Genomic DNA, 24957 nt, shown 5'->3' with positions numbered 1-24957 from the left:
CTGCTTTTCAGGAGGCAAGTAAGCTACCCAGCACTTCAAAATTAAGAAGGAATAAGGCTTAATGAATATGAAATATTTCAAGGAATTTCTGTAGATAATTGTATTGAGGGGTATAGCTCAGTGGTAGAGCATTTGCCCAACATGCATCGGGTCCTGAGGTTTTTAATCCCCAGCACTATAAAACAGAAAATGAAATGTGCATATATGAATGTGTGTGTGTGTGTGTGTGTGTGTGTGTGTGTGTGTGTGTGTGTGTTTTAAAAGATTTTGGAGGTTTTCATCAGGACAGGAAGACAGTATCATGGTAGCTATTTTAAAGTACCACAAAATTGTATTATTTTATTCAGTTGGCTGTTAAATATATTTGTGTAACAGTGGAAGATGCATAATTTTATCCCTGAGTATGAGACCTAATCAAAACCCCTGAGTTTTTTATTATTAATATTTATTTAGGTTTTTCTTCCTCCAAAACCTGCTACTTATTTAGTTCAGGTGATACATATTAGAGCAGAAGAAGCTGGGAAATCATCTATGGAACCACTTTAAAGTCCCCAGAACTGAAGAAACCATTGATGGAATCTCATGGGATAAGTCCAGAGATGGCAGAAGGTTGTTTGGGCTCCAATAATCAACATTAGGTCATATGTCAAATGAAAATTTTCTGGGACTGATCAATGGCTATCCTTTTAAAAGAAAAATGTAGCCTTTGTCCTCAGTAAGAATGTTTGTGTCTTGTTATTCTTGAAGGTTTACTATGTGCCAGGTACTCTTCTACACAATTCACCTGTTTTACCTCTTTTAATTCTTATATTAAGCGTGAAGAATACTCACTATTATCAACCCCCCCACAAATTAGAGGGCTTTCAAGAAAAAGAGCTGGGTTTGAACCCAGAATCCATGACTTTAATTACAGCACTTTGTTACCCATAGACAGAAGGGATATGATACACACATATGTACACATGTTATGATGATACACTGTCATTGTAAGGAAATGGTTAAAAATATGTACATCATAGAAAGGAGATGGTGTTTTCACCATGGAAGGACTTGAGTTGGACCATGTAAGATAAAATGAAGCTGTTTTGCTTTATTAATATGTGTGTGTGTGTATGAGAGAGAGAGAGAGAGAGAGAGAGAGAGAGAGAGAGAGAGAGAGAGAGGTGGGGGCAGAATTTTAACAATCAAAATTAGGCATGAAGCCAGGTGCCAAGCCACATGCCTATAATCCCAGAGGCTTGGGAGACTCGGGTAGGAGGATGGCAAGTTCAAAGCCAGCCTCAGCAATTCATCGAGGCCCTAAGCAACTCAACAAGACCCTATCTCTAAATAAAATACAAAAAAAGGACTGGAGATATGGCTCGGTGGTTAAGTGCTCATAAGTTTAATACCTGGTACCAAAAAAAAAAAAAAAAAAAAAGCAGGAATCATTGGCAGTTAAACAAATCACATGAGCAAAAGTAGCACATTGGAAGAAATAATAGTGTTACAGTGGGTTTCAATTTTTAGCTTTTAAATCCTTTCATATTTTCCTCATGATAACTTTTAAGAGATGTATTTTTATTTCCATCCTCACCTTCCAACAAGAAAATAAAATTACAGCAATCATCTAGTATGTACAAGGTATATGCTGAGCAACTTAACTGGAAAAGAAAATTTGTGTAAGAAAGGAAACTAAGACAATAATGAAGGGAATGTTTCCCAGCACGAACACTCAGCTGAGGCATTTACTGACTCCCTGGCTTGCCAACTGTATTTTCATCATCCTTAGAATACACTTCTAGCCCTTCCCCTAGTAATAATGCTGAAGACCTCATGTCACATGCAGTGCAGTAAAGGGGTTTACGAGGAGCAAGCTGGTGACTGAGGAGACCACAGGTGAACTGGTCAGGTCATACAGCCCCAGGAGTGATGATTAACCCAGGGCTTGTTAGTGCCAGTGTCCAGGCCCTTCACCTTCCACCCTGATGCCCAGTGTATTTTTGCTTGTTTTCTGGACAGATTTTTGGTTCCTTGAACACATGAGATGCAGTGTTTGTTTCTTGTTTTCTATCACTAGTGCCCAGTGAAGTTCTTGGAAAGTAGTGAGTTATCAGTAACTTGTGAATATAAGTAAATAATTAATGAAAAAATGAATAATTGAATTCTATAATCTGGAAGTAACAGTCATACTACTGATACATGAAAGGACACAGATGAAGTCATCTAGACTGGAGATAAACAGGGTTCCAAGTGTGTTCACCTGAACAGCATAAACTCCTTGATGCTAGACGCGTCTTTTACCTTGACTTGGTGATATTATCACATTTTGCATTATGTCCAAATTTATCAAATTGTACACTTTAAATATGTGCACGTCTTTGTGTATCAATTAGCCCACTAAAACACCCGTGACTGTTCAGTTCCTTGATTTCAATTCTTTTGGATAAACATACAGAAGTGGGATCAGCAGATCATATGGTAGTTCTATTTTCACGGTTTTGAGGAAGCTCCATACTGTTTTCCACAGAGGCTGCCCAATTATGCATTCTCACCAACAGCACAGGAACATCAGGGAAATGCAAATCAAAGGCACAATGAGAGAACTCTTCACATCTGTTAGGATGGCTATTATTAAAACTATACACAAAAATACAAGTATTGCAGATGGAGAAACTGAAATCCTTCAACGTCCTTCTTTATGTGTTATGAACTCTGTTAATGCCTTTATAATTTCATTTGGCTTTAAACAGTCACACATTTCTTTTTTTTTCAGAGTATCAAATGATTTTATTACAAAACTTAACGCCATTTACTGATAATTTACTTTTCTAAAAAACAAACACGAGAAAAGAACAAACGCATCCAAGGCTCACCAGCCTTGGAGGACAGGAAGCAGCCCTGCACAGGAAACCTGCAAACGTTTTTCTTATGCCTGATGCCTCCTTGTTCACTGTTTCCACCTTCTGTCACCTCTGACACGGGGAGGAAACTGGCTAGAAGAGTCACAGACAAGAAGGTCACAACCAACTTTAAGGCTATCTGATGCTAAGGGCTTGTACAGATAGTCTGGAACTTTGAGAAAGGTATTGGACTAGCGCTGTCAGATGCCTACTCCCCACTAAGCTTTACTGTCCCTATTCTCTGAATTACCTCTTGGACTGGTTAGGGAGGGTCTTCCGTGGTAGCCTCTAGTCATCCCAGAGCACAAACCCTAAAGTCCATGTGCAGTCTCCATGTTCAAGTATAAAGCTGTCTGGGAACCACCCCAGCAGCTGTAGTGTTCATACTCTGTAGTGTGTACTGGGTGCCACACCCCTGAACAAGCAGGCCAGTGGCAGCCCAAGGCAGGGGCACCCACAGACAGAGTTCCCACTGCCAAGCTTGCTCCTGTCCTATCAGGACACTGTCCCACAGTCAGGGTAGAAATCTTGAGTTCAGAAGCCCCCAGCCAGATGAAGTCATGCTCTTTCGGAACAGGGATCCATTTCTTCACCATTAATTCAATGGAGTTTTCAAAAGGTGCCAGGAATATTCTTAGGAAGTGTCCTGGGACGGGGCAGGCAGGTCCTGGCTCTCTGGGTCAGGAGGGGGTGCTGGCACAGCTTCTTTTTTCTGGGCCGCCAGAAATTCATGAATTGCTCCTTCAATCTGTGGCCTGAAGATGTGGTTGAGTTTTGGATCCACCACCTGAGAAATAATCCTGTCTACTCCTGCTTCCAGCATCCCCGACTGAACCACACTCTGCCTCAGCCCATTTCCTAACTGGTTCTTGTTCATCGTAGGATTCCACTCCTGCTTGTCCAGATGTGTTGGCTTGGTGTCCACGTCCGCCAGGCAGTCCCGGCGGAAGCTGTCAAAGAGGCTGTGGCTCTTGAGCTGCTCCACGATGAGCGCGATAAGCTGCGGGTCGCCCAGCGGCAGCGAGGCGGGGTTGCTGGGGTGGCCGCTCCCGCCCTCCCTGGCCGCCGCAGCCGACCCAGCCGAGGCCTGGCCCGCGCCGCCGCCGCCCCCCCCCCCCGCGCCCGCGCCGCCACCGTCCGCCATGCCTGCACCCCGCGCCCGAGTGCGGCTCCTGCTCTGGGTCTGGGGGCCTGCGTTGTGCACGGGAGGTGGAGAACCCCACGGAGGCAGCGGTGGTGGCGACGGAGGTGGGGACGGCGTTGGAGATGGCGGTGTTGGCGGAGGCGGCGGCCAGGCACACATTTCTTTAAGCATAAATTTTATAAAAACTATTTTACCACATATTTTTTCACTCAAGTCCCCTTCATTATTCATGATATTTGGCTTCCGTAAATGAGTTATTTTCAGGTAACCTAGAGAATTTCATTTTGCATTTCTTACAATGTAGGTCTACTGGTATCTAACTCTTTAGGCTATTATTTTATCTTTATTTCAGCTTCCTTTTTTTTCACCACAAAATACAGAATTCCAGATTGTGAGGTTTTCCAATCACCATAAAGAAGCAATCTCAATTCTTTCTGTTCTCATTCCTAAGAAAATGTCAAACATCTTCTTATTTTTGTTCCTTAAAATGTAATATACTGTTTTTCCTGTGGCCACCTTTGTGACTTTTTTCTTTACTTTTGATTTACCTTGCTACAACCTTTGTGCTTATCTTGCTGAGCTGCTAAGACCTTTGGGCTGACACCATCATTTATTTTGGGATGTTTTTCCCTTATATCTTCAAAATATCTCCACGTGTCACTCCAATACATGGAGCGCAATCATATGATTTCGTCTGACAGGTATCTAACAATATATTTTTATTTTCTTTCAGTTTTTCTCAGATTTTTTGTTTAGACAATTTTGATTGACCTAAACTGCATTTCAACTATCATTCAACTTCTGACTCATTTTGTTGCTACACCTAATGATTTTTTAATTTCAGATATTGATTTTTCTCCAATTGAAAAATGCCTATGTGTTTGTTTCTGGGGTTTTTTTTTGTTTGTTTGTTTTTCTATTCCCTATAGGCATACTTAGGTCTGCTTTTTGCTCCAAGTTCTTTAACACCTAATAATATGTGCAAAATCTTGGCCTGCTTGTTTTCATATGCAGGTCATTTGTGAGACTGTTTGTTTTGAATTTTTCTCTTTAATAACAAAGTTATCTTAATTGTGGTTTCTATTTGTACTCCATTGCTTATACTATATATTACCTTTTCTTCTACAGCAGACATTAAACATTGCTATAAAACATGAGAGACTGAAGATGATATTGTTTTTCCAGAGACCTCACACCCTTCCCTTTGTAAGTGAGCCTGGGAAGAGCTCCTCATTCAGTTCTAATAGAGTACTGATCTAAATAGGGCTACTTGAAGCCTTACTTGACTTAAGTTCAACTTTGGTTTTGAAATTTTTTAGGGTGAACTCCATTCTTCTCTTCAGCAGGGTTTTGAGATTTAATCTCACAAGACTAGAAAGAGGGATAATTTTATGTTTGAGAATCTTTACTAATGTTATCCTTGTGGACAATTGTCATTAAAAGTCATCTGATTTAAGTTTGTCTCAGCAAAGTTCAGTTTTAGGCTTGCTCCTCCACATCTCCATAACCATGAGGCAATTGGTTCCAAGCACAAGATGCAACGGCTGGTCCTTGTTCACCTACGAAAGGCTTGATCCTTTATTAAATTTGGTTTGCTTGAGTTTCTGCTTCTGAAGTTCTTCAAGGGTCCTATGAAAAGATGTTATTTCATTTTACTTTATCCAGGCTTTTTTTACTGCTAAACAAGGCACAATGGCTTTCTAGAATTTTCTGCAGCCTACCTGCAAAGCCAAAAGGGCTGTTATTTGTTAAGCTCAGCATTGTGCTATTATTTCAACATAAACTGCAAAAGAGTACGTAGGAAGATGAGATAACAAATGACATAAACTGCATACTGAAGGAAGGGAATAGATTTATTCTCTATGAACAGAATGGATACAAACATATTTTGGGTTAATAGGAGAGCCAATTCTCCAAATTCAGGGCTGTGCAACAACAGAAGTCTTTTATTCATAAAGTCTACAAGTTTCTTGTCACTAGAGATTTCTGCACTCTATAGAAGAGTAAGGCAATTCAGGGATTGGGTTTAGACTGGGTGATTTTTAAAGTCCTTGATAGAATACAAACAGTATTGACAAATAGGACTAGATATGCTTTTCCACTGAATTCCCATCCTGGGTGGGGGATAAAAAGCTGATTCCTTTGGAGGCAAGATTTTTCAAATAAAAGGAAATCTTATTTTGGGTTAACAATCCTTTTCTGTTTTTTTTTGTTTTTGTTTTTGTTTTTGTTTTGTTTTTCCCAAGGAACTACTGCATCCTGTAAATATTGCTGGCAAGTAAATTGTGAATCTAATGTGTGTTAGGACCTGGAAGAGGCAGGAAACATGGAACATTTCTGAAAATTTTTAATAAATTCTGGAGTAACATTACATGGAAATTGCTTATTAATTTACATGTCTTTCTTCTCAGACTAATCTATAGGAAGTCATTGAGTTAGACTTTTCTGTTGCAATTTATAGATCCTATTCCTGCCTAATTTGAGCGGAAAATAAATTCACTAAAATATATATTGAATAATGTATAATGCACTACATTTCTTAGAGGAGTTAAAAAACAATACTTTCACACGACACAATCAGGTTAAAAAAAGGCAGGGGTGGGGAGCAAAGTATGCCACATGTCTGGTGACAATACTTAAGTATTCAGGTATTTAAGATTGAGTTGGATTATCACCACTGCCACTGGTTCTACTTCTCTACTTTGATGTGGCTCTTCCTGCTACTGCCTTCACCAAACAGCTTCCGCAGTCTCCCCCCACCCCACCCCCCACTAGCTTTAGAATCAAAATCAAGTGTGGACGCCTGGGGAGTCTATATCACATCCCTTCAACCCTAAAGGAGAAGTTGAAAAGGTGAGTTTCTGGCATTTTCCCCTCTTAAAGGGAAGTGAATTCCGCTTTCTTTCAATACTTAATGAGATGGGGCACTGCCCACCCGCAGAGAGTACAGGTATTTGTTATACATGTCCTTGGAAAGATAAGTTAAATGGATGATTAGAAACAGGCTTGGTTACTAAGAGATGCTGGGCTATACTTAACTGTCATTGTGGATTTCCCTTTGTTCTCTGTAGAGGATAAAAAACAGGATCACACTGTGCCCATTCTCATGGGAAGCCGAAGAGAGGATCAACTTGAGTTTTGTTTTTCCATGACTCTTGAGTTCCCTCCCCAGTGTCAGCCACTTTAATAATAAATGGGCTTCAATGGTGAGGACAGACAGACATAGCTGGCACTGATGTTGACTACAGGCCAAGAAAGCTCAGAATTTCCTTCAGTCAGCATCAGATATTAGAAGTCTTACCCTCTACACTTAGACGTTAACTAAAATGATCCAACAAATCATTTTACCACAAGAGGGAGGCTGGGGTCTGCTGCCAAGATAAGTAATTTCTCTACCTTCAACTTTCTGATTTCCTTCCCTAGATTATATGCAACCTGAAATCAAGGACTATGACCTCCCGACTAACATTTCAATTCCAAACAATGCATCTGGCATGGTGTTCTGAGAATAATTTTTGGAGAAGTAGATGAATAAATGCAAAGTTAATGATTAAATTAGGGAAATGCCATCCACTTCTGGAATTAATCAGATCCTGCATCTTTGAAAAAAATCTTTGTCAATAAACTCAGGAGATGGTAAGCCCTGTAGGTAAAAGATCCATCCAGGTCATGAGGAGAAAGGGAGCATAGTGCCTCTGTAAGACAGAAAAGGTCATCAGTCCATGGATGGTAATATGCCTGTTATGGAAACCTGAGATTCCAGAATCAATAAGTTACAATTTGGGTTGCATACTCTCATGTACAAAGACAGATGGTGAAGGAACTGTAATTAACGCGGATCCACTACAGGCTCTGGAGCAGAAGAGTGGCATGATATTAATTCTGGCTAAATTTTATGACATACCTCCAATATGGCAGATGTATCATATACGTAATTCATACCTCCCAGAACAACCTTACGGGTAGGAGCTTTCCCTGTTTCAGAAATATGAGTACAGAGACTCAGAGAAACTGAGTAACTTCCCAAGGTCATACAACAGGGGAGAGGAAGAGATACTTCCCAGACCCTCCAACTCCCACACCAGTGCCCATTAAGGAAAGATTAAGGCAGCAGTATGTTAGAGGGCACAGTTTTCAGAAAAGAGGGCAGTTGTGCCCAAAGGCAGTTCTTCATTGGTGCTGGGGACTGAACCAGACAGGAGCTCTACCGTGAGCCACACCCCAGCCCTCTCTCTTCTGAAGGGTAGGAGACAGCAGCATTGGGTAGAAGGTGAAGACCCCATGTAAAAAATACCCAGAAATATTCAAGGCTCACAGTCTACTCTGATGTGAGCTCCAAGAGGCAGTCAAGGAGCCTGAGGAGGAGAGTTACTGTGGGTCTTTCTGCACTCTCAAAATCGACTCTCCCTTCCCTGGGCTTCAAACTGTGTCTCACAATAAGGGTAGGCAGGGTGGGAAATGAGTATTTCATCCTCAAATAAGAGCAACTGCTGCCTGTCACTCCAGTCAGTCATAAATGTGTTTTTTGTTTGTTTGCTTGTTTACTGAATTCATGTCCACTTTGGGTTTTCCTGATTTCCTGCTGGATCTCTGAGTAGCTTGCAAAACCCAGAATGCAACTGTGGAGGCAGGGAAAAGTAAGTGGAGGGGCTGAAGTAAAAAGAAAAGGTGGAGGTAAGCAGAGAGAGGGCCAGGTACAAAGCCTCTGGCTGCCACCAGTGACTGGTTCAGTGACTCTGAGGACTCCTACAAAGGGAGGCACCTGTGGAGGTCAGACCTTTCTGTGGGGCCACCCAGGGAGGAAGCTGGATCCTGCCCTGGGTTATCTTTCTTCAAGCCTCGGTTGACAATTCCAGGCAGGAGCTCCCCTTGGTGTTTCCAGAGGCACTGCACATCCGGTCCTTCTTGTTTACATGGAATGTATCTTTCTTTCTGTCAGCTGAATCCATTTTTTGAAGATGAGAAATGGTCTTTGCCACTAATACTGCCATGCATGAGCTCAGTGCGAAGAATAGAAAATATTGGCTCCTACTTGAGTTTCAGGGACAGAATTAGGATATTCAGAGACTCCAAAAAAATTAGTTATATTCACAAGGTTAGTTTTATATGCATTTTTTAATCAATGCATTTTTTATGAGCCAGAGTTGAGGCAAAATTATTTTTAGGTACTATCATTAATCCTAAACCCATGCACTTTCAAACTTTTAAGTAAATGTTATGTTTTCCTGCTTTTCAACTCATACATGGTGAAATTAGGGTTTAGATTCTGGTATGTCTCACCCAAAATTTTAAGTCTACCTACTAGAGTACTCTACATTTATAGCTCAACTAGTGACTATTCAGAGGTTGGGGCCACAGTCGGGCTTTACTTGAAGTCAAGGAAACCAAGTGTACTTTAGTGATCTGTTTCTGGCCATACACTGTTGAAGGAATATTTTTTTGTTGTTCCACAATTGATATGTCTGATTTTTTTTCCTTAGAAAAAGGCATATATAGCAAAATGTGAGATAAGGTTTTTCCATCATGAGTAAATGAAAATTGTGAATAGTGTTTATTTATGTTTTAATTTTTAAATCCATAAAGTAATAAGAGGTGTATCTGCATCCAAGTGTTTCTGTCTCCTGAGAGGGGATACAATACAGAGCCTATGGAGCAGAGAGTTTCCAAGCAAGAACAGAGTCCAACGTGAGTGGACACAGAATAGTCTTAGGGTGGGCCCCCACAGTATAGAAGGGAAACAATGTAACTCCACATCACAGCACTTCTCGTTATATTTCAGTGGAAGAAAAGTTCACAAGAGTGGCTATAAGACACTACAAACTAGTCACAGACAAGTAACCAGAAATGGACAGACCTAGTCCACATCTTCTGCTGCTGAGTGGTATGTGGAGAGAGAATTCCATGCCCTGGGTCTCACAAAGTCATGAAGTCACATATGAAAAGAAAAGTTTGTTTAATTCACATTTACATCTATTTAAGTTTTAGACAATTGCTAGCAAAACTTAAATCCTTATTTGAAAACTTCTAGAAAATGCATATTAATATAAACATAAAGGAAAAATTACTTAAACACTCCATTATCTCCCACTATTTTTTTCTTTGTAGGGATTACAGATTTGTATAGGATATATGGAGACAAAAATGAACTGTTAGTAAAGAAAAAAATTCAAAAAACATCAGCTCTGATACAGGGCTATTTCAGGTAGCAAATATATAAATGATCAGTTAACATGTGTCTTTTGCAGAGTTTTATTCATTGTGTCCTCCCTGTATACCCACCCACCCATATACTTCTTTTCCAGAACCTTTTTATTATTGATTATTTAATCATAGTCCTTTAATTTCTCTTAGCAAACAAGTGAGTCATTTGTTACTCTCCAGGATTCCTTGGGCTATCCTCTTTCCCCTGACAAACTGCATTGCCTAGACTTGACCCACTGAGAGAACTTCTTCTCTTATGATATTTCAAGGCTATCTATCCATGGTAGGATGCTGGGCACTATTAATCTACTGTTGCCTGAGAACAACTTACCTAGGCAGACCATTTCCTCCACTGTTGAATCTCTACCTTACAGAATCTCCCAGGAGCTGTGGCTGTGAGGAAAAACCATAGTGAGGATGGTGGGTCACATGGGTGAACAGACCTCTATTCTTGTAGCTTCTTTATACCATTTTGTTTTGCTCAGGGCCAATTTTCAAAATACCACTTAAATTCTAAAATAGGTTGATACTGGCCCTGCCTGATCTTAAGATTTGGGGTATGAAAGCTCTCAGCCATGATGGAGAGCACTGTTTGCATATTCACTTCATCTACCATGGTCAGTAAATTGATTGCTATCATGGTCTAGTAGCCATCAGGAGCTGGTATTAAATGATGACTGATTTTCTGAAGGAAAACATGACTTTTCCCCAGGACCCTAAGGGTATGACTTCCTTTTTGTGTCTCCATTCCTGCACACTGTCTTTATCTACCCAATGTAGATCAACTACTATGGTATCTTTTAGGTCATATTATTCAAGAGATAAGGCTGATTCTATTACAGTCTGGACCTAATGCAGAACTTTCTTTCTCTAGCCTTCAGCAAAATGGAAGCTATCAGTTTCACCTTGTAAATAAAACAGCAGTATTTCTAAATGCAGGGTTTGCAACTTCAATTGTTATAACAAGTTCTGTGTTCCTTTTTAGTGATGAGATGCCAAATTCCATAACTTGTTGCTTACTGAGGAGCAATGGTCTTCATGTCCCAAATGACTTGAGCCCTAAAACCTTACATAATATGGAAGGCCTTAAATGAGAAGTACATGTGCCTTACTAGGGCCTCTAAAGAACTTGATACTTAAGGTTAAGTAGGTCTAAGATTTTTAATATAGTTGATCACCATAAGGTCTTTGAAAAAGCCAGGTGGTTTAGGCCTTTTTGAGCTACCCTATAACAGAGAAGAATAGAGTGAAGGTTTATCATTTTATATCCCAGATGAGTGTGATCCTCTTCTGATAATACCCTGTTATGATGAGTGTTGTATATAGTAAATACATTAGTAAATAGACAAATTTTAAGTATCAAAGGTCGAGCTGATTAGTTCTCATTTTAAAAAATCACATCTAGTTCAGCAGCTACATTTGAAGCTGTTAATTAATCAAGTTTGCAGTTGTCTAGCAGTACTAACTATTTCCTGGTTTGGGGGGCAGTAATACAGATAAATTTAAAAAGAGAAATAATGGGGACCACCATTCCTGTACGTTTTAGGTTATTTAGAAAATGACATTAATCTCTGTCATTTGATTTAATTAGCTAAAATATATTTTCACAACATTTCACCTTTCCTATAGCAATAGCTATTACTTCAACATGTCACTGAACCAATGTGAGGTTTCTGCCAATTTTTAATTATGTCCATTGCAATTAAGTATTGTGTTACTATCTGAGCTAGAAATCCATTAATTATTTGACTTCTATGTGCTGTTTATCAGGGATTCCTAATGGTACTATGGTTTTCCCAAACATCTGAGTTTGTGTAACAACCTAAAATACTGTCATATGACATCAATTTCCCAGCATTGAAAGTCAATATTAGTAAACAAGTGAAATGGCTAAGATGGAGTTGAGGCCTGAATTCTATTTATTACATAAACCTCATTTGCTTTGCTAGATTAAAAGGAGCCTGTATTAGACAGGCTCTCTAAAAACACAGAATCAATAGGATATCCAAAATATGCAGGGTGAGCCAACAGACTCAGTCCCAGGCTAGAGCCCCAGAAAGAGATGATGTTGCCATTCAAGTCTGAAAACTATCACTGGAAGATTCCTTCTTGCTCCAGGGAGGTAATTCATTTGTTCTATTCCGGTCTTAACCTATCTGGATGAAGCCTATGCACATTATGGAGGGCAATATGCTTTATTAAGTTTACTAACTTAAGTATTAATCTCACCCAAAACACCCTCATAGAAACATCCAGAATAATGCCAACATATTTGGATACTGTGTCCCAGCAAATTTGACATATAATGTTGACAAAACTGAGCCTTATGCCATTTTATTTTCATATGTATTTGTGAAGCCAACCATTGTGTCTAGTATTCTTGAACGACATTTGGGTAATTGAAGGGATATCTCTTTTTAGAGAGAATAACTTCTGTTACATTTGCTGCACCATTTGATTTTTATCTTTTATTGTTTTTCTTATGTTGGCTTTACCTCTCTTTCAAACGGTGTGTTCCGTATCTGAGAATTGGCTTAGATCTAGAATCTACGCAAGGTGTTGTGATCGTTATTGATGTGGCTGATAGAGCATGTAGTTTTTCTTGGGTTCAATATAGGCAGCTGGGTTGCTGACAAAGAATTCCATATATACCGCACATATAATAAAAGAGATAAAGAATAGATTAACAGAAGCACAATGCTTCTCCAGGCCCATAGGCTTCAGAAGAATTGAAAAGATGAATGTTCACAAGGAAGTTTCACCAAATATCCCCATCCCAATTCTAAATATTCCACTTATTCCTTATCATGGCCCTGACATTGGTTTGAAGGACTGACCAAGTCTGCAAATTCAGCCTTCTCTCGTATGCTGCTACTTATACAAGCAAGTCCTGTCCTGGTAGTCACTATGTTTTGCTCTCTGGTTGCTGATGGAGAACACTTTAAATGCTTCCATGTAAACCACCAGGATTTGATAGATTGCTTTAAATCGAAAACTGATCACATTGCCATTTTCCCTCTTTAGTGCTTTAGCAATAATAATCACTTTACTCCAGTGCCCTTATAGTTGCTATTTTCTTTTCACCTCATACATTCCATAGAAACTGTACAACCTCTTCCATCATTATCTCACCCCACTTCAACATAAATAACCTCTGCAATACAAAGGCTATAGCCTGCCAGGGGCTATTAGCACTCAGTCTCCCCTGCAGTGCCATCTTCACCAGCTGTGAGTGATCCAACTCCAGAATCTGACTCTTAGAGTGTCTTGGGTCACATTTTCTAAAGGACCCTCCAGAGTTACAGGACATATTTAAGTGGTTCATTGTCTCTGGTGAAACTATTAAGTGAGGAGCATACAGCAAAGGAAGAAAACAAACAAAAAAACTAGAACCCTCTTTTCTCTGAAGCTCTTTCCTCAATCTAATCACATGAAAATTTCGAGGGTCTAAGCTCCTGAGAGCTTGCCCCATCTTGATAAAAGAAAACTAGAATTTTTGTATTTCCTTACCTAGAATTTATCGATGATGAACTGCCTTAGAACAGAGTGAGTGGTATGACCCAAAATAATTTCAGGATCTTCATAAAAGCAAAGTGCATCCAGCACCAAAGGGCATACTCTGAAGAAAATCATGGATGGAAGCCATTAAGAAGAAAGATCATAGAAGATGAAATATGTCTGGGGAAGAGAAGGAAAGGGAATCCAAGGGAATCTGTGAGGAGCACCAACCATCTACTCTTTCTCCATAGATTTTCCAAGACTCTAGAAAGCACCAGATGATCAGACTAATTCTGATGTCTAGTAATTTGCATGCCATCAAACAATTTTTACATTCATTGTATCTGTGCTATTCACAATATCCAAGTCAGGTAGGCAAAATAGACATTATCTCTAATAAGGAGGAAACATTGTTAAAAGGTTTTTGAATTAATTAATTTCCACAGTTGGGACCCAGATTGTGCAAGATGCTGATTTTCTAATCAGTTAGTAAGTCTTAATATATACTTGAGCATTCCTAACACTGGTTATTCACCTGCCCAAAGAAGCTTCCTAATCTATGATACTTTTTACCTGTCATGTCAATATTCTATCACAAGCATTGAAAATTCATGTGATCAACAATATGCCAGAAGACACAAGTGACTCCCAAGAGGACTAGAACACTTTCTTCTTCTGTAGAGGGTTTATATCCATTATGAGTTAGGTTATGTCCTCAAAAAGAGGTATTGAAGACCTAAATTCAAATACCTGTGACTGTGACTTTAATCAGAGATAGAGTCTTTGCAAATTAATCAAATTAAGATATAGTTCCATATAATTTTATTAAAAAATATTTTTAAAAAAAATCCAAAGATTTGAAAAGCTATCTGGAATTGGGTTGTGTTTTAGTCAATACTCTTCAGGGTGGATGGACCTTAATCCAGTCTGAATGGGGTTCTCATTATTATAGCTGGGTAAAGAGAGAACACAGGAGAATTCCATGTGAAGACAGAACACAGATGCTTCTGCAAGCCAAGGCAAACTAGAATTGATGGCCTCCACCAGAAGAGATGCAGAGTCTTAATCTCAGACTTCAGAAGAATTATAGCTCTGCAGAACCCTGATTTCAGACTGTTAGCCTCCAGAATTGTCAGATGATAAATATCTATTACATTCGTGGTTCTTTGTTATGGCAGTCCTGGAAACTAATATATGTCCTACATGGAAATTCAAAATCAACGCTCGTGACATAAAGGTGATTGCAAGTTTGAATTTTGTGTAAAGAAGGAACATTAGGAGGAATGTTTTGGGATCTTGAGTCCACAGACTGTAGGTTGTAACTTTGCATTAATCTTTTGTTCTCCTTGAATCATAAGTTCTTCATAGGAGATATTTCATACATTCCTCAGGCTGAAAGCTAAATTAAGCAGAGGGAGCAGTCAACAAAGATAAACAGTATTACCCATTTAAGTTTTGTTTTAACTTTAGGAGAGAGGCTAACATGATTCTTTTGAATGCCAATTTCTCCATATAATTTTGTTAAAAAATATTTTTTAAAAAAATTTAAAGGTTTGAAAAGCTATCTGAAATTGGGTTGTGTTTTAGTCAATAATTTTTAGTGTTTTAGTAAATACTCTTCCATTGCTGTTACTAAAAGACCTGACAAGAACAATTTTAAGAAGTAAAAGTTTATTTGGGCGCTCAGAGGTCTCAGTCCACAGACTCCTGTTTCCATTCCTCCAGGTTTGAGGTGAGGCTGAATATCATGGTGAAAGATTGTAGCAAAGGGAAGTTTCACATTATGATCAGAGAGCAGAGAGAAAAATTTTACTTTTCAGATAAAAATATATCCAGATAAAAAATATACACCCAAAGGCACATTACCAATGACCCACCTCCTCCAGCCACACCCTGCCAGCCTTCAGTTACCACCCAGTTAATCTCATCATCCCATCAAGAGGATTAATCCCAGATTAAGTTAAGGCTTTCCTAACCCAATCATTTGTCCTCTAAACCTTCTTGCACTGTCTCACACATGAGCTTTTTGGGGACTTCACATCCAAACTCTAACAGGTGGTATTTAATGTCTCCTTGCAAGTCCCCAGAGTCTGATGTTTGGTTAAGAGCTCTTGTTTTACCGACATGCACAGGTACACCTGGGCGGTATTAAAGAGCAGACAGATATAAAATGAGAGGGGAATATTGCTAAGACATTTGCACCTGGCAACCCATCAGGAAAAAGCCAAACACATTAAGGAGAATGAAACCTAAGCAGATTTGCTGGAAATTCCTTATGTCATTGGAATATTTCACCAAGTTTCAGTGTACAAAAGAAACATTTGGATCACAAGAGCTCCTAGAAAGTGGAGAATTCTAAATATATCCCCAGCCAGCTCAGGGTGTAAGTTTTGTTCCATAGCCGGTTTGAGAGTCTTATTTCAAATAAAAGCTTTTACTCAATCTATAATGAATTGAGATTCCAGCAGGTAGAACTCATAGAGGGAAATTGCTTCTGCAATGATATATGATTCATTCATTCACATCTCTGAGCTATTTAGAGGAAATAATCCATGGGATTTTATCATTAGTTTAAAAGCTATTGCAATATTTTTTTGTCAGCATAATTTTAATACATGTTAGAGCATTAGTAAGAAAAACATGTTTGAAAAAGCATCTAACTCTTTCCATATTGCTAAAATTAGGATTTCAGAGACTTTTTTAAAAAATATTTTCATTTGCAACCAGTTGCATGGATAAGCTTAAGAAGAGTCAATCCTCTCCTATGTATGTGATAAGATTTTATTCCTCCTGCTAAGTCCTCTATCATAAAGACAAGTCTGATCTGGGGATAGTGGTAGAGGATAATGGCCACTTTTTTTCTTGAAAGCTACTCTGTAATTGGCCACCTGGATAGGAAAGCTTTGTTTCTAGTTCCATATGATATCTGAGCTACTCATTTAAGTTCAGTATGAAATTCAAGTTATTTCTCTAATTGTTTTTATAATAGAACAAGAAATCATATTTATGAAGGAAATATTAAAACACTTGGGAAATAAGTGAGGGAAAAGTTCTGCCTACTTGACCTATCTGCCTACTTGACGTATCTCATAGGTTTTCCGATGAGATGGTTGAAATGCTTAAAAGGAGCACAGAAATAAATATCGAAATAAATAAATATTGAAAGAAGAAAATGAATAAATATTGAAAGAAAATTAATCAAAGCTTAATATGGCAGCTATTGCTTTAGATAAACAAAAGCATATTCAACTTGTATTGTACATTTTCTTTATTCTGCTTTGCCTTTCCTGAATACTATATTGATTAGCCTACATGGAGTGAAGTGGGCATTTTTTTTTCATCTCTAAACTGTTGCAATACTATTTTAAGTTTGTATTTTAAAGCATTTTACACTTGAATTTTGCTTTTATGTATTCTAAATATCTTAAATTTACACATGGAATACTTTTCCCAGTTACAATTATTTCTGTTTATTGTGGTCAGAATATTAATATGAGACTCATCTTCCTAGCAGACTTTTAAGTGTACAAAAGTATTGCTGAGCAATGGCAATGATGTTGGGGTGCAGATCAAAAGAACCTACTTTTCTTGTACAACTGTAACTTCATATAGCAGTTCCTCATTTCTCCCTATCCCCAGGTCTCAGCAAACATTATTCTACTGTCTTTTTCCATGAGTTTGACTATTTCATTTTTTAAAAAATTTATAGAATTTACTAATTAGAGTCAAACATAAAAGTTTTACATATTAATGGTGTACCATGTAATGTTTCAATACATGTTTACATGGTGTAATATTTAAATCAGATTAAACATTTGTCTCCTCGAACATTAATAATTTATTTCTAAATGTTTTTAATAGTACCTTATAGTTCTATATCATTTTGGGGTTCATTTTGCATAATCATACATTCATGGAATAAAATCTGCTGCACTTCAATCTCCAGTACTTCCTCTTTCCCTCCCTTCCTCTCTCCTCTTATTCGCCTTCCTCTTCTATAAGGGCCATTCTTATTTATTTACTTTTTATAATTGGTGCTTTATAGATGTACATAAAGGTGAGATTCACTGTGGCATATTCATTATTATTATATATCATTATTCATAGATGTTTGTAGCATAATTTGGTCAATTTCATTCTGTAATTCCTCCATTTTCAAGTCTCTCTCATCTCCCTTAATTCCTTTCCCCTATTTCACTCATTTCCATGAAATTTTAAAGGGCTCCCCACACATTGTTTTCCCTTATTTTGCTTTTTGTTCCCTTTCTTTTTGCATATGATGGAAAACATTTGATCCTTGACTTTCTGAGCCTGGCTTATTTCATAATATTCTCCAGTTCCATCCATGTACCAGCAAATGCCATAATTTCATTCTTTATAGCTAAATAAAACTCCATTGTGTCACATTTTCTTTAACCATTTATCTGTTGATGTGCCCCCTAGGTGGGTTTCACAACCTGGCTCTTGTGAATTGTGCTGCAATAAGAATCAATGTACTTATATCACTGCAGAATGATGATTTTAGTTATTTTGAATAAATACAAAGGAGTGAAATGGCTTTGGTTTTTTACAATGTTGAGATATGTTCCTGTTATCCCTAGTTTTTCTAGTGTTTTGAACATGAAGGTGTGTTGTATTTTGTCAAATGCTCTTCTGCATCTATTTTGATGTTCATATGATTCTTATCTTTAAGTCTATTAATGTGACAAATTATATTTAGTGATTTCTGTATGCTGAACCAACCTTGCATCCCTGGGGTAAACCCTATTTGATCTTGGTGCTCCATCTTTTGATATGTTTTTGTATTCAATTTACCAGAATTTTATTGAGAATTTTTGCATCTATATTCATTAGGGACACTGGTCTGAAGTTTTATTTCTTGATGTGTCTGGTTTTGGAATCAGGGTGATATTGGCTTCATAGAATGATTTTAAAAGTGTTCCCTCTTCTTCTATTTTATGAAACAATTTGAGGTTGTCGGAAGCCACCCCTGAGCTATTTGAGCATCTTCACTTGGCCTTGGAGTCAAGGAGATTTTGGTTTGGTATTGCAAGCTTTTGTGGCTCCTCCCACTTAATGGATTGTGCAATGCATGTGACCTCTATCTTCACTTATCTAGGAAGACTGATCTCATAGCTCTGGGGTTGGGCATGACTGGACAGCTCACTTGCTGAGAGCCATTAGCCAAGTAGGTATGACAATTTCCTTGCCAGCATACCCCATGTTGCTTAGAGGAAGGACTCATGGAAATGGACTTGCCTTGGTCATTTTTCAGTGACATTGCATGTAAGGTGACCTTGCTCAAGGACCAGGGTGAATCTGGGTTTAGGGTGGATCAGGGTTTAGGGCTCTCCTTGGGTTTAGGGCGGTTCCAGGTTTAAGGTGTACCCTGCTGGGAATAGGGCGTATCCTGCTGCCTCAGGCGTGCCACTCCTGGAGTTCCCATTGAGTTCTCCAGGGATTCAGAGAGCATTTGGGATCCAGAATGTGGAACTTGGCAGAGAACGTGGATTGCCCCAGAACGCGATTGTAGAGTGTCGGTGTGAGTTCGGGAATAAAGAATTGCTGTTTGAATCTACAGAGCTGTGAGTGGCTCGTGATTTTGTGCCCAGCCAGACTGCAGCACTCACTTCCTACCTTAATTGACTAAGAACATTCTGTAGAAAGCCTCTGAAGTTCCCCCACATAAATAAAGCCAATGGGGCTCTCACTCTCTTTCCAGTGTGGAAGCTCAACCCTTAAGGTTGAAGAGCTGTCCTGCTCTTTGCTCTTCAAAGCTATTTTTTCTGTGTCATGTGATTTTTTCACCATGTTTCTCAGCCAGCCCACTCCATGCAGGGGAACCCAGCAAGGTTGAGGAGTATTGGTATTAGTTCTTTAAAGGTCTTGTAGACCTCAGCTATGTACCTATCTGGTCCTGGCCTTTTCTTGGTTGGTAGGCTTCTGATGGTGTCTTCTATTTCATGGCTTGAAATTGATCACTTTAACTGTGCATATCATCCTGATCCAGTTTCAGCAAATCATATGATTCTAGAAATTTGTTGATGCCTTCAATATTTTTTATTTTATTGGAGTACAGATTTTCAAAATAAAATTATCTTTTTTTAAAATGTCTTTTTTTTTTAGTTGTAGATGGACACTATACCTTTATTTAATTAATTTATTTTTATGTGGTGCTGAGGATTGAACCCAGGGCTTCATACATGCAAGGCAAGGCCTCTACCAATGAATCAGAGCCCCAACACTCTAATTATCCTCTGTATTTCTGTAGTGTCTGTTGTGATATTCCCTTTTTCATCACATGTGTTAGTAATTTGAGTTTTCTCTCTTTATCTCTTTGTTAGCATGGCTAAGGGTTTGTCAATTTTATTTATTTTTTCAAAGAACCAACTTTTTGTTTTATCAATTTTTTCTTTTGTTTCACTTTCATTGATTTCAGCTCTGATTTTAATTATTTTCTGTCTTTTATTGCTTTTAGTATTGATTTGTTCTTTTTTATCTAGGGCTTTGAGATGTAATGTTAAGTCATTTATGTGTTGACTTTTTCTTTTAAGGAATGAAGTCCATGCAATGAACTTTCCTCTTAGTATTGCCTTCATAGTATCCCAGAGATATTTATGTGCTGTATCAGTGTTCTCATTTATTTCTAAGAACTTTTTAATCTCCTTTTTGATGTCTTTTGCAACCCATTGTTCATTCAATAGCATATTATTTAGTCTCCAGGTGTTGGAGTAGCTTGTATTTTTTATTTTATCATTGATTTCTAATTTCATTCCATTATGATCTGATAGAATGCAGGGTAGTATCTCTACTATTTTGTATTTTCTAAGAGTTGCTTTGTGGCATAATATATGGTCTATTTTAGAGAAGAATCCATGTGCTACTGAGAAGAAAATGTATTCACTTGTTGATAGATGAAATATTCTATACATGTCTGTTAAATCTAAGTTATTGATTATATTATTAAGTTCTATAGTTTCTTTGTTTAGCTTTTGTTTGAAAGATCTATCCAGTGGTGAAAGAGGTGTGTTAAAAGCACCCAGAATTATTTTGTTGTGGTATATTTGACCCTTGAACTTGAGAAGAGTTTGTTTGATGAACTTAGATGTTTCCTTGTTTGGGGCATATATATTTATAATTGTTATGTCTTGTTAATGTATGGTTCCCTTGAGCAGTATGAAATGTCCTTCTTTATCTTTTTTGATTAAATTTTGCTTGATATCCACTTTATTTGATATGAGGATGGAAACTCCTGCTTGTTTCCGAAGTCTGAATGAGTGGTATGATTTTCCCAACCTTTCAACTTCAGTCTGTGGAAGTATTTTCCTATGAGATGAGTCTCTTGAAAGCAGCATATTGTTGGGTCCTTTATAAAAATCCAATCTGCAGGTCTATATAATTTGTTTGGTATGTTTAGAGCATTAACATTCAGGGTTATTATTTGGCATGATTTGTTTTCACAGTCATTTTTGTGTATTTTTGGTATTTAACTTGACTTGATTTCTCCTTTGATTGGTTTTTCCTTTTGTGTAATACCTCCCTTTGCTGATTTTAATTGTTTTTCATTTTCTCCTCATGGAATATTTTGCCAAGGATGTTTATAATACAAGATTTCTAGTTGTAAATTATTTTAACTTTTGTTTATCATAGAAGGTTTTTATTTTGTCACCTAATCTAAAGCTTAATTTTGCTAGATATAAGATTCTTGGGTGGCATCAATTTTCTTTCAGTGTTTGGTATGTGTTTTCCTATGATCATGTAGCTTTCAGAGTCTGGGTTGAAAAATCTGCAGATATCCTAATAGGTTACCCCCTATATGTAATCTGATTCCTTTCTCTTGTGGCTTTTAAAATTTTCTCCTTATTCTGTATGCTAGGCATTTTCATTATAATGTTATGATTTTGTACATTTGGTATCCTATAAGCCTCTTGTATTTTATTTTCCAATTCCATCTTCATGTTTGAAAATTTTTGATTATTTTTTTTATTGAATAGATTGTTTATTCCTTTGGTTTGAAACTCTATGTCTTCCTCTATCCTAATAATTCTTAGATTTGGTCTTTTTATATTATCCCATAATTCTTGAATGTTCTGCTCATGGTTTCTTACCATCTTCACTGTGTGGTCAACATTCTTTTCAATATTATATATTTTGTCTTCATTGTCTGAGGCCCTGTCTTCTAAGTGATCTAATCTGTTGGTGGTGCTTTCTGTTGAATACTTAATTTGATTTTTTGTTTCTTTCATTTCTAGGATTTCAGGGTTTTTTTTTTTTAAGAACCTCTAGCTCCTTATTAAAATGTTCTTTTGCTTCTTGTATTTGCTTATGTAGCTTTTTATAAAAGTGATCTTTTGCTGCCTGTATTTGCTTATGTAGCTCTTTATCAAAGTGGTCTTTTGCTGCCTGTATTCGCTCTGTCATTTTTTAATTCACAGAAGTTTTTAACTATATACATCCTGAACTCCTTCTCTGTCATTTCTTCTCTTTTGCTAACCCCAGATTCTAATAATGTAGAATCTTAGTTTGTTGAGACACTTTCTTCCCTTGTTTCTCCATGTTGTTCATGTGTCTTCCCTTCTAGGACTGTGGATCTGAGGCATTACAGTTTTTACCCTATAGGCTTATAGTGTCCCTGCATGGTTCCAATACTTCTCCTTGATATTTCTTCTAAGCCCAGCTGGTGTTCCAAGCTGGGACTTGCTCCAACTAAAGATGGCAGCAAATGTGTCCCAAGATGGAGGTGGCTGCTTTAGCAGTGGGGTATTGGGTCAGGTCCAGAGAAAGCGGCAGTGGGCCTCATCTTCAGACATGCAGCTCTGTGGTGTGCAGTGCTGTAGTTGGCAGCTGTCTCCAGAACCTGTGCCATGTCCCCAGGTGCAGGCTACTGTGTGTAGGGGACTATGGCAGTGGTTGCCGTGTCCCAAGATGGAGGCAGCCAGGGGAGCACCATGTTGGTAGATGAGGGTCCACACAGGTGTGGAGGCCGTAGTTTTTGTGTGTAGAAAACTGCCAGGTGTCTGTTTAGGAGAGGTGGCTGGGGTTCCTGTGTGGGTGGGCAGCCAGGAGTCCTATGCAGGAGCTGATGCCTGTGGTCATGCTCAGCCACCTGGAGGATATGCATGGATGAATGGTTGGGAATCCTGCACTGACTCTGAGACCTGGAGACTTGTGGGGCATGGTGACTACTTAAATCTCAGGTCCCAGAGCAACACAGAATGCAGCCTTTCTCTAGCCCACCATCTTGGATCCACCCTTTTATCAGTTTTAATAACTTCTCAAATATTAGATCTTCAAACATTTATCCCTACCCTCTCTTTTTTCCTTCTATGATTCTATTATTTATTTATTTAATATTGATCTTACTATTAATGTTTTATCTAAGAATCTTTGCCTGACATACATTTATTTCTATGTTTTCATCTAGTATTTGTATAATTTTAAAATGTCCCATATGTATCTATTTTCCATCTAGAGTTAATTTTTATATGGTATGAGGTATGGGCTATACATTCTCTTTTTAAACACAAACATAACCATGCAACCATCTGTTGCATACTATTCTCTCATTGACATTGTACATTTACTAAAAATCAATTGACAAATAAGTATGAATCAATTTTAAAACTCATGAATCAATTTCAAAACTCTGCTTTTTTCTATTTTGCTTTATTTCTCTTTTTAACTTTAGGCTAACAAAAAACTATCTTAATTGTTATGGTTTGTATGGAGAATGTCCCCCAAAAGCTCAATTTTTACACTTTTGGTGCAGCAATGTTCAGTGGGTTTGGGAGAGATGATTAGATTATGAATACTCTGACTCTACTGTCTTATTAATCCATTGAGAAATTCAAGCTTAATGGACTATTGGAAAGTAGTGGGAACTGTAGGTGGTAGAACCTAGTTGAAGGGTGTGGGTCTTTGGGAGTGTGAACTTGGAGACTACATCTTGTTCCTATTTCTCTTTCTTTCTCTGTTCTCTCTTTTCTGGTAGCCATGAGGCAGGCAGCTTACCACCACCATGCCCTCTCTACCATAGTGTTCTGCCTCCCCACAGGCCCATAGCATGGAGCCTGTGAAATGCAGATGAAAAATTTCTACAACTATGAACCAAAATGAATATTTCTCCCTTCTAGTTGTTGTTCTCAGGTATTTTGTCAGAGACAAAAAGCTAACACATTGATTATTTAACTATGTTTAAAATGTCTTCATGCCAGGTGATATAAAGTCACCAAAAACAAAACAAAACAAAAAAAGTCTCCCCTTTTCAAATTGTACAGGCTTTTCTAGACCCTTTGCATTTTTTCCTGAATTTCAGAAAAAAAAAAAAACTTTTAAATTTCAAGCAACACTTGCTTTCTTAGATTTTTATTGGAATTGTGTTGAACAGATAAATTTGCAGAGACTTGACAACATCATCATCAACTATACCAATTCATTTATGTGGTATATCTCTTCATTTATTATTTAGTATAATTTCAATCACCTGCATTGTATAGATTTTGCACATCTTTTATCAGATTTAAGCATTTCATACTTACAGTCATTCTGAATAGAATTTTGAATGTCAAACTTTAATTTTCCATTCTATTACATAAAACACAATTAGATATTTTTGTATATTGATTTAGTATTAAGAAGTCTTACTAAGCTCATCTTTTAGATCAGTAGCCCTTTTTTTAGATTTAATAATTGTTTCAATATAGGAATTCATATGTTCTCTTAATAAAGTCAGTTTTAATTCTTAAGTTTCCAACCCAGATTTCTCTCTTTCATTTCATTGCTTTACAATACTAGTTCAAACCTCTAGTAATAAAAGTAAAGAGATCATTAAGTTTCACCACTAAATATAATAAGAGCTCAATGGTTGGTCAAAGATACTCACCACCAAGTTGAGGAACTTTCTATCACCACTTGAATAAGAGATTTTATCAGGATTAGATTCAATTTTTTTCTCCACTGATGTGATTTTTAAAATTAAAATAGTAAATTATCTTTATTATTTTAGTCTTAATGCAATCTTGGATAATGACTATACATGGTCATGATGTGAGCTTATTTTAAAATTGTTGTTGAATTACATTTGTTAATATCTTGCTAAGAAATTTTTCATTTGTGCCCATGAGGAAAATTGTAGTTTTATTTTCTAACATTATGTAGTTTTAGTATCAGAATAATGCTGAATGCTTGCCTCATTTAATGATTTGGGGAATGTGAAGTACTTTCTCTTTTCTT

The 24957-nt window shown here is 37.6% G+C and overlaps 1 pseudogene; it reads right to left on the bottom strand.

Annotated features, from left to right (window-relative positions):
- Nucleotides 1–3474: 3474 nt before the first annotated feature.
- LOC143385842 (biorientation of chromosomes in cell division protein 1 pseudogene) lies at nt 3475–4041 on the bottom strand (annotated as a pseudogene).
- Nucleotides 4042–24957: the final 20916 nt, after the last annotated feature.

The sequence above is a fragment of the Callospermophilus lateralis genome, assembly GCF_048772815.1.
Source record: "Callospermophilus lateralis isolate mCalLat2 chromosome 11 unlocalized genomic scaffold, mCalLat2.hap1 SUPER_11_unloc_3, whole genome shotgun sequence".
NCBI lineage: Eukaryota > Metazoa > Chordata > Mammalia > Rodentia > Sciuridae > Callospermophilus > Callospermophilus lateralis.
Note: the sequence above shows the minus strand (reverse complement) of the source record. Positions and strands in the feature narration are given on the sequence as shown.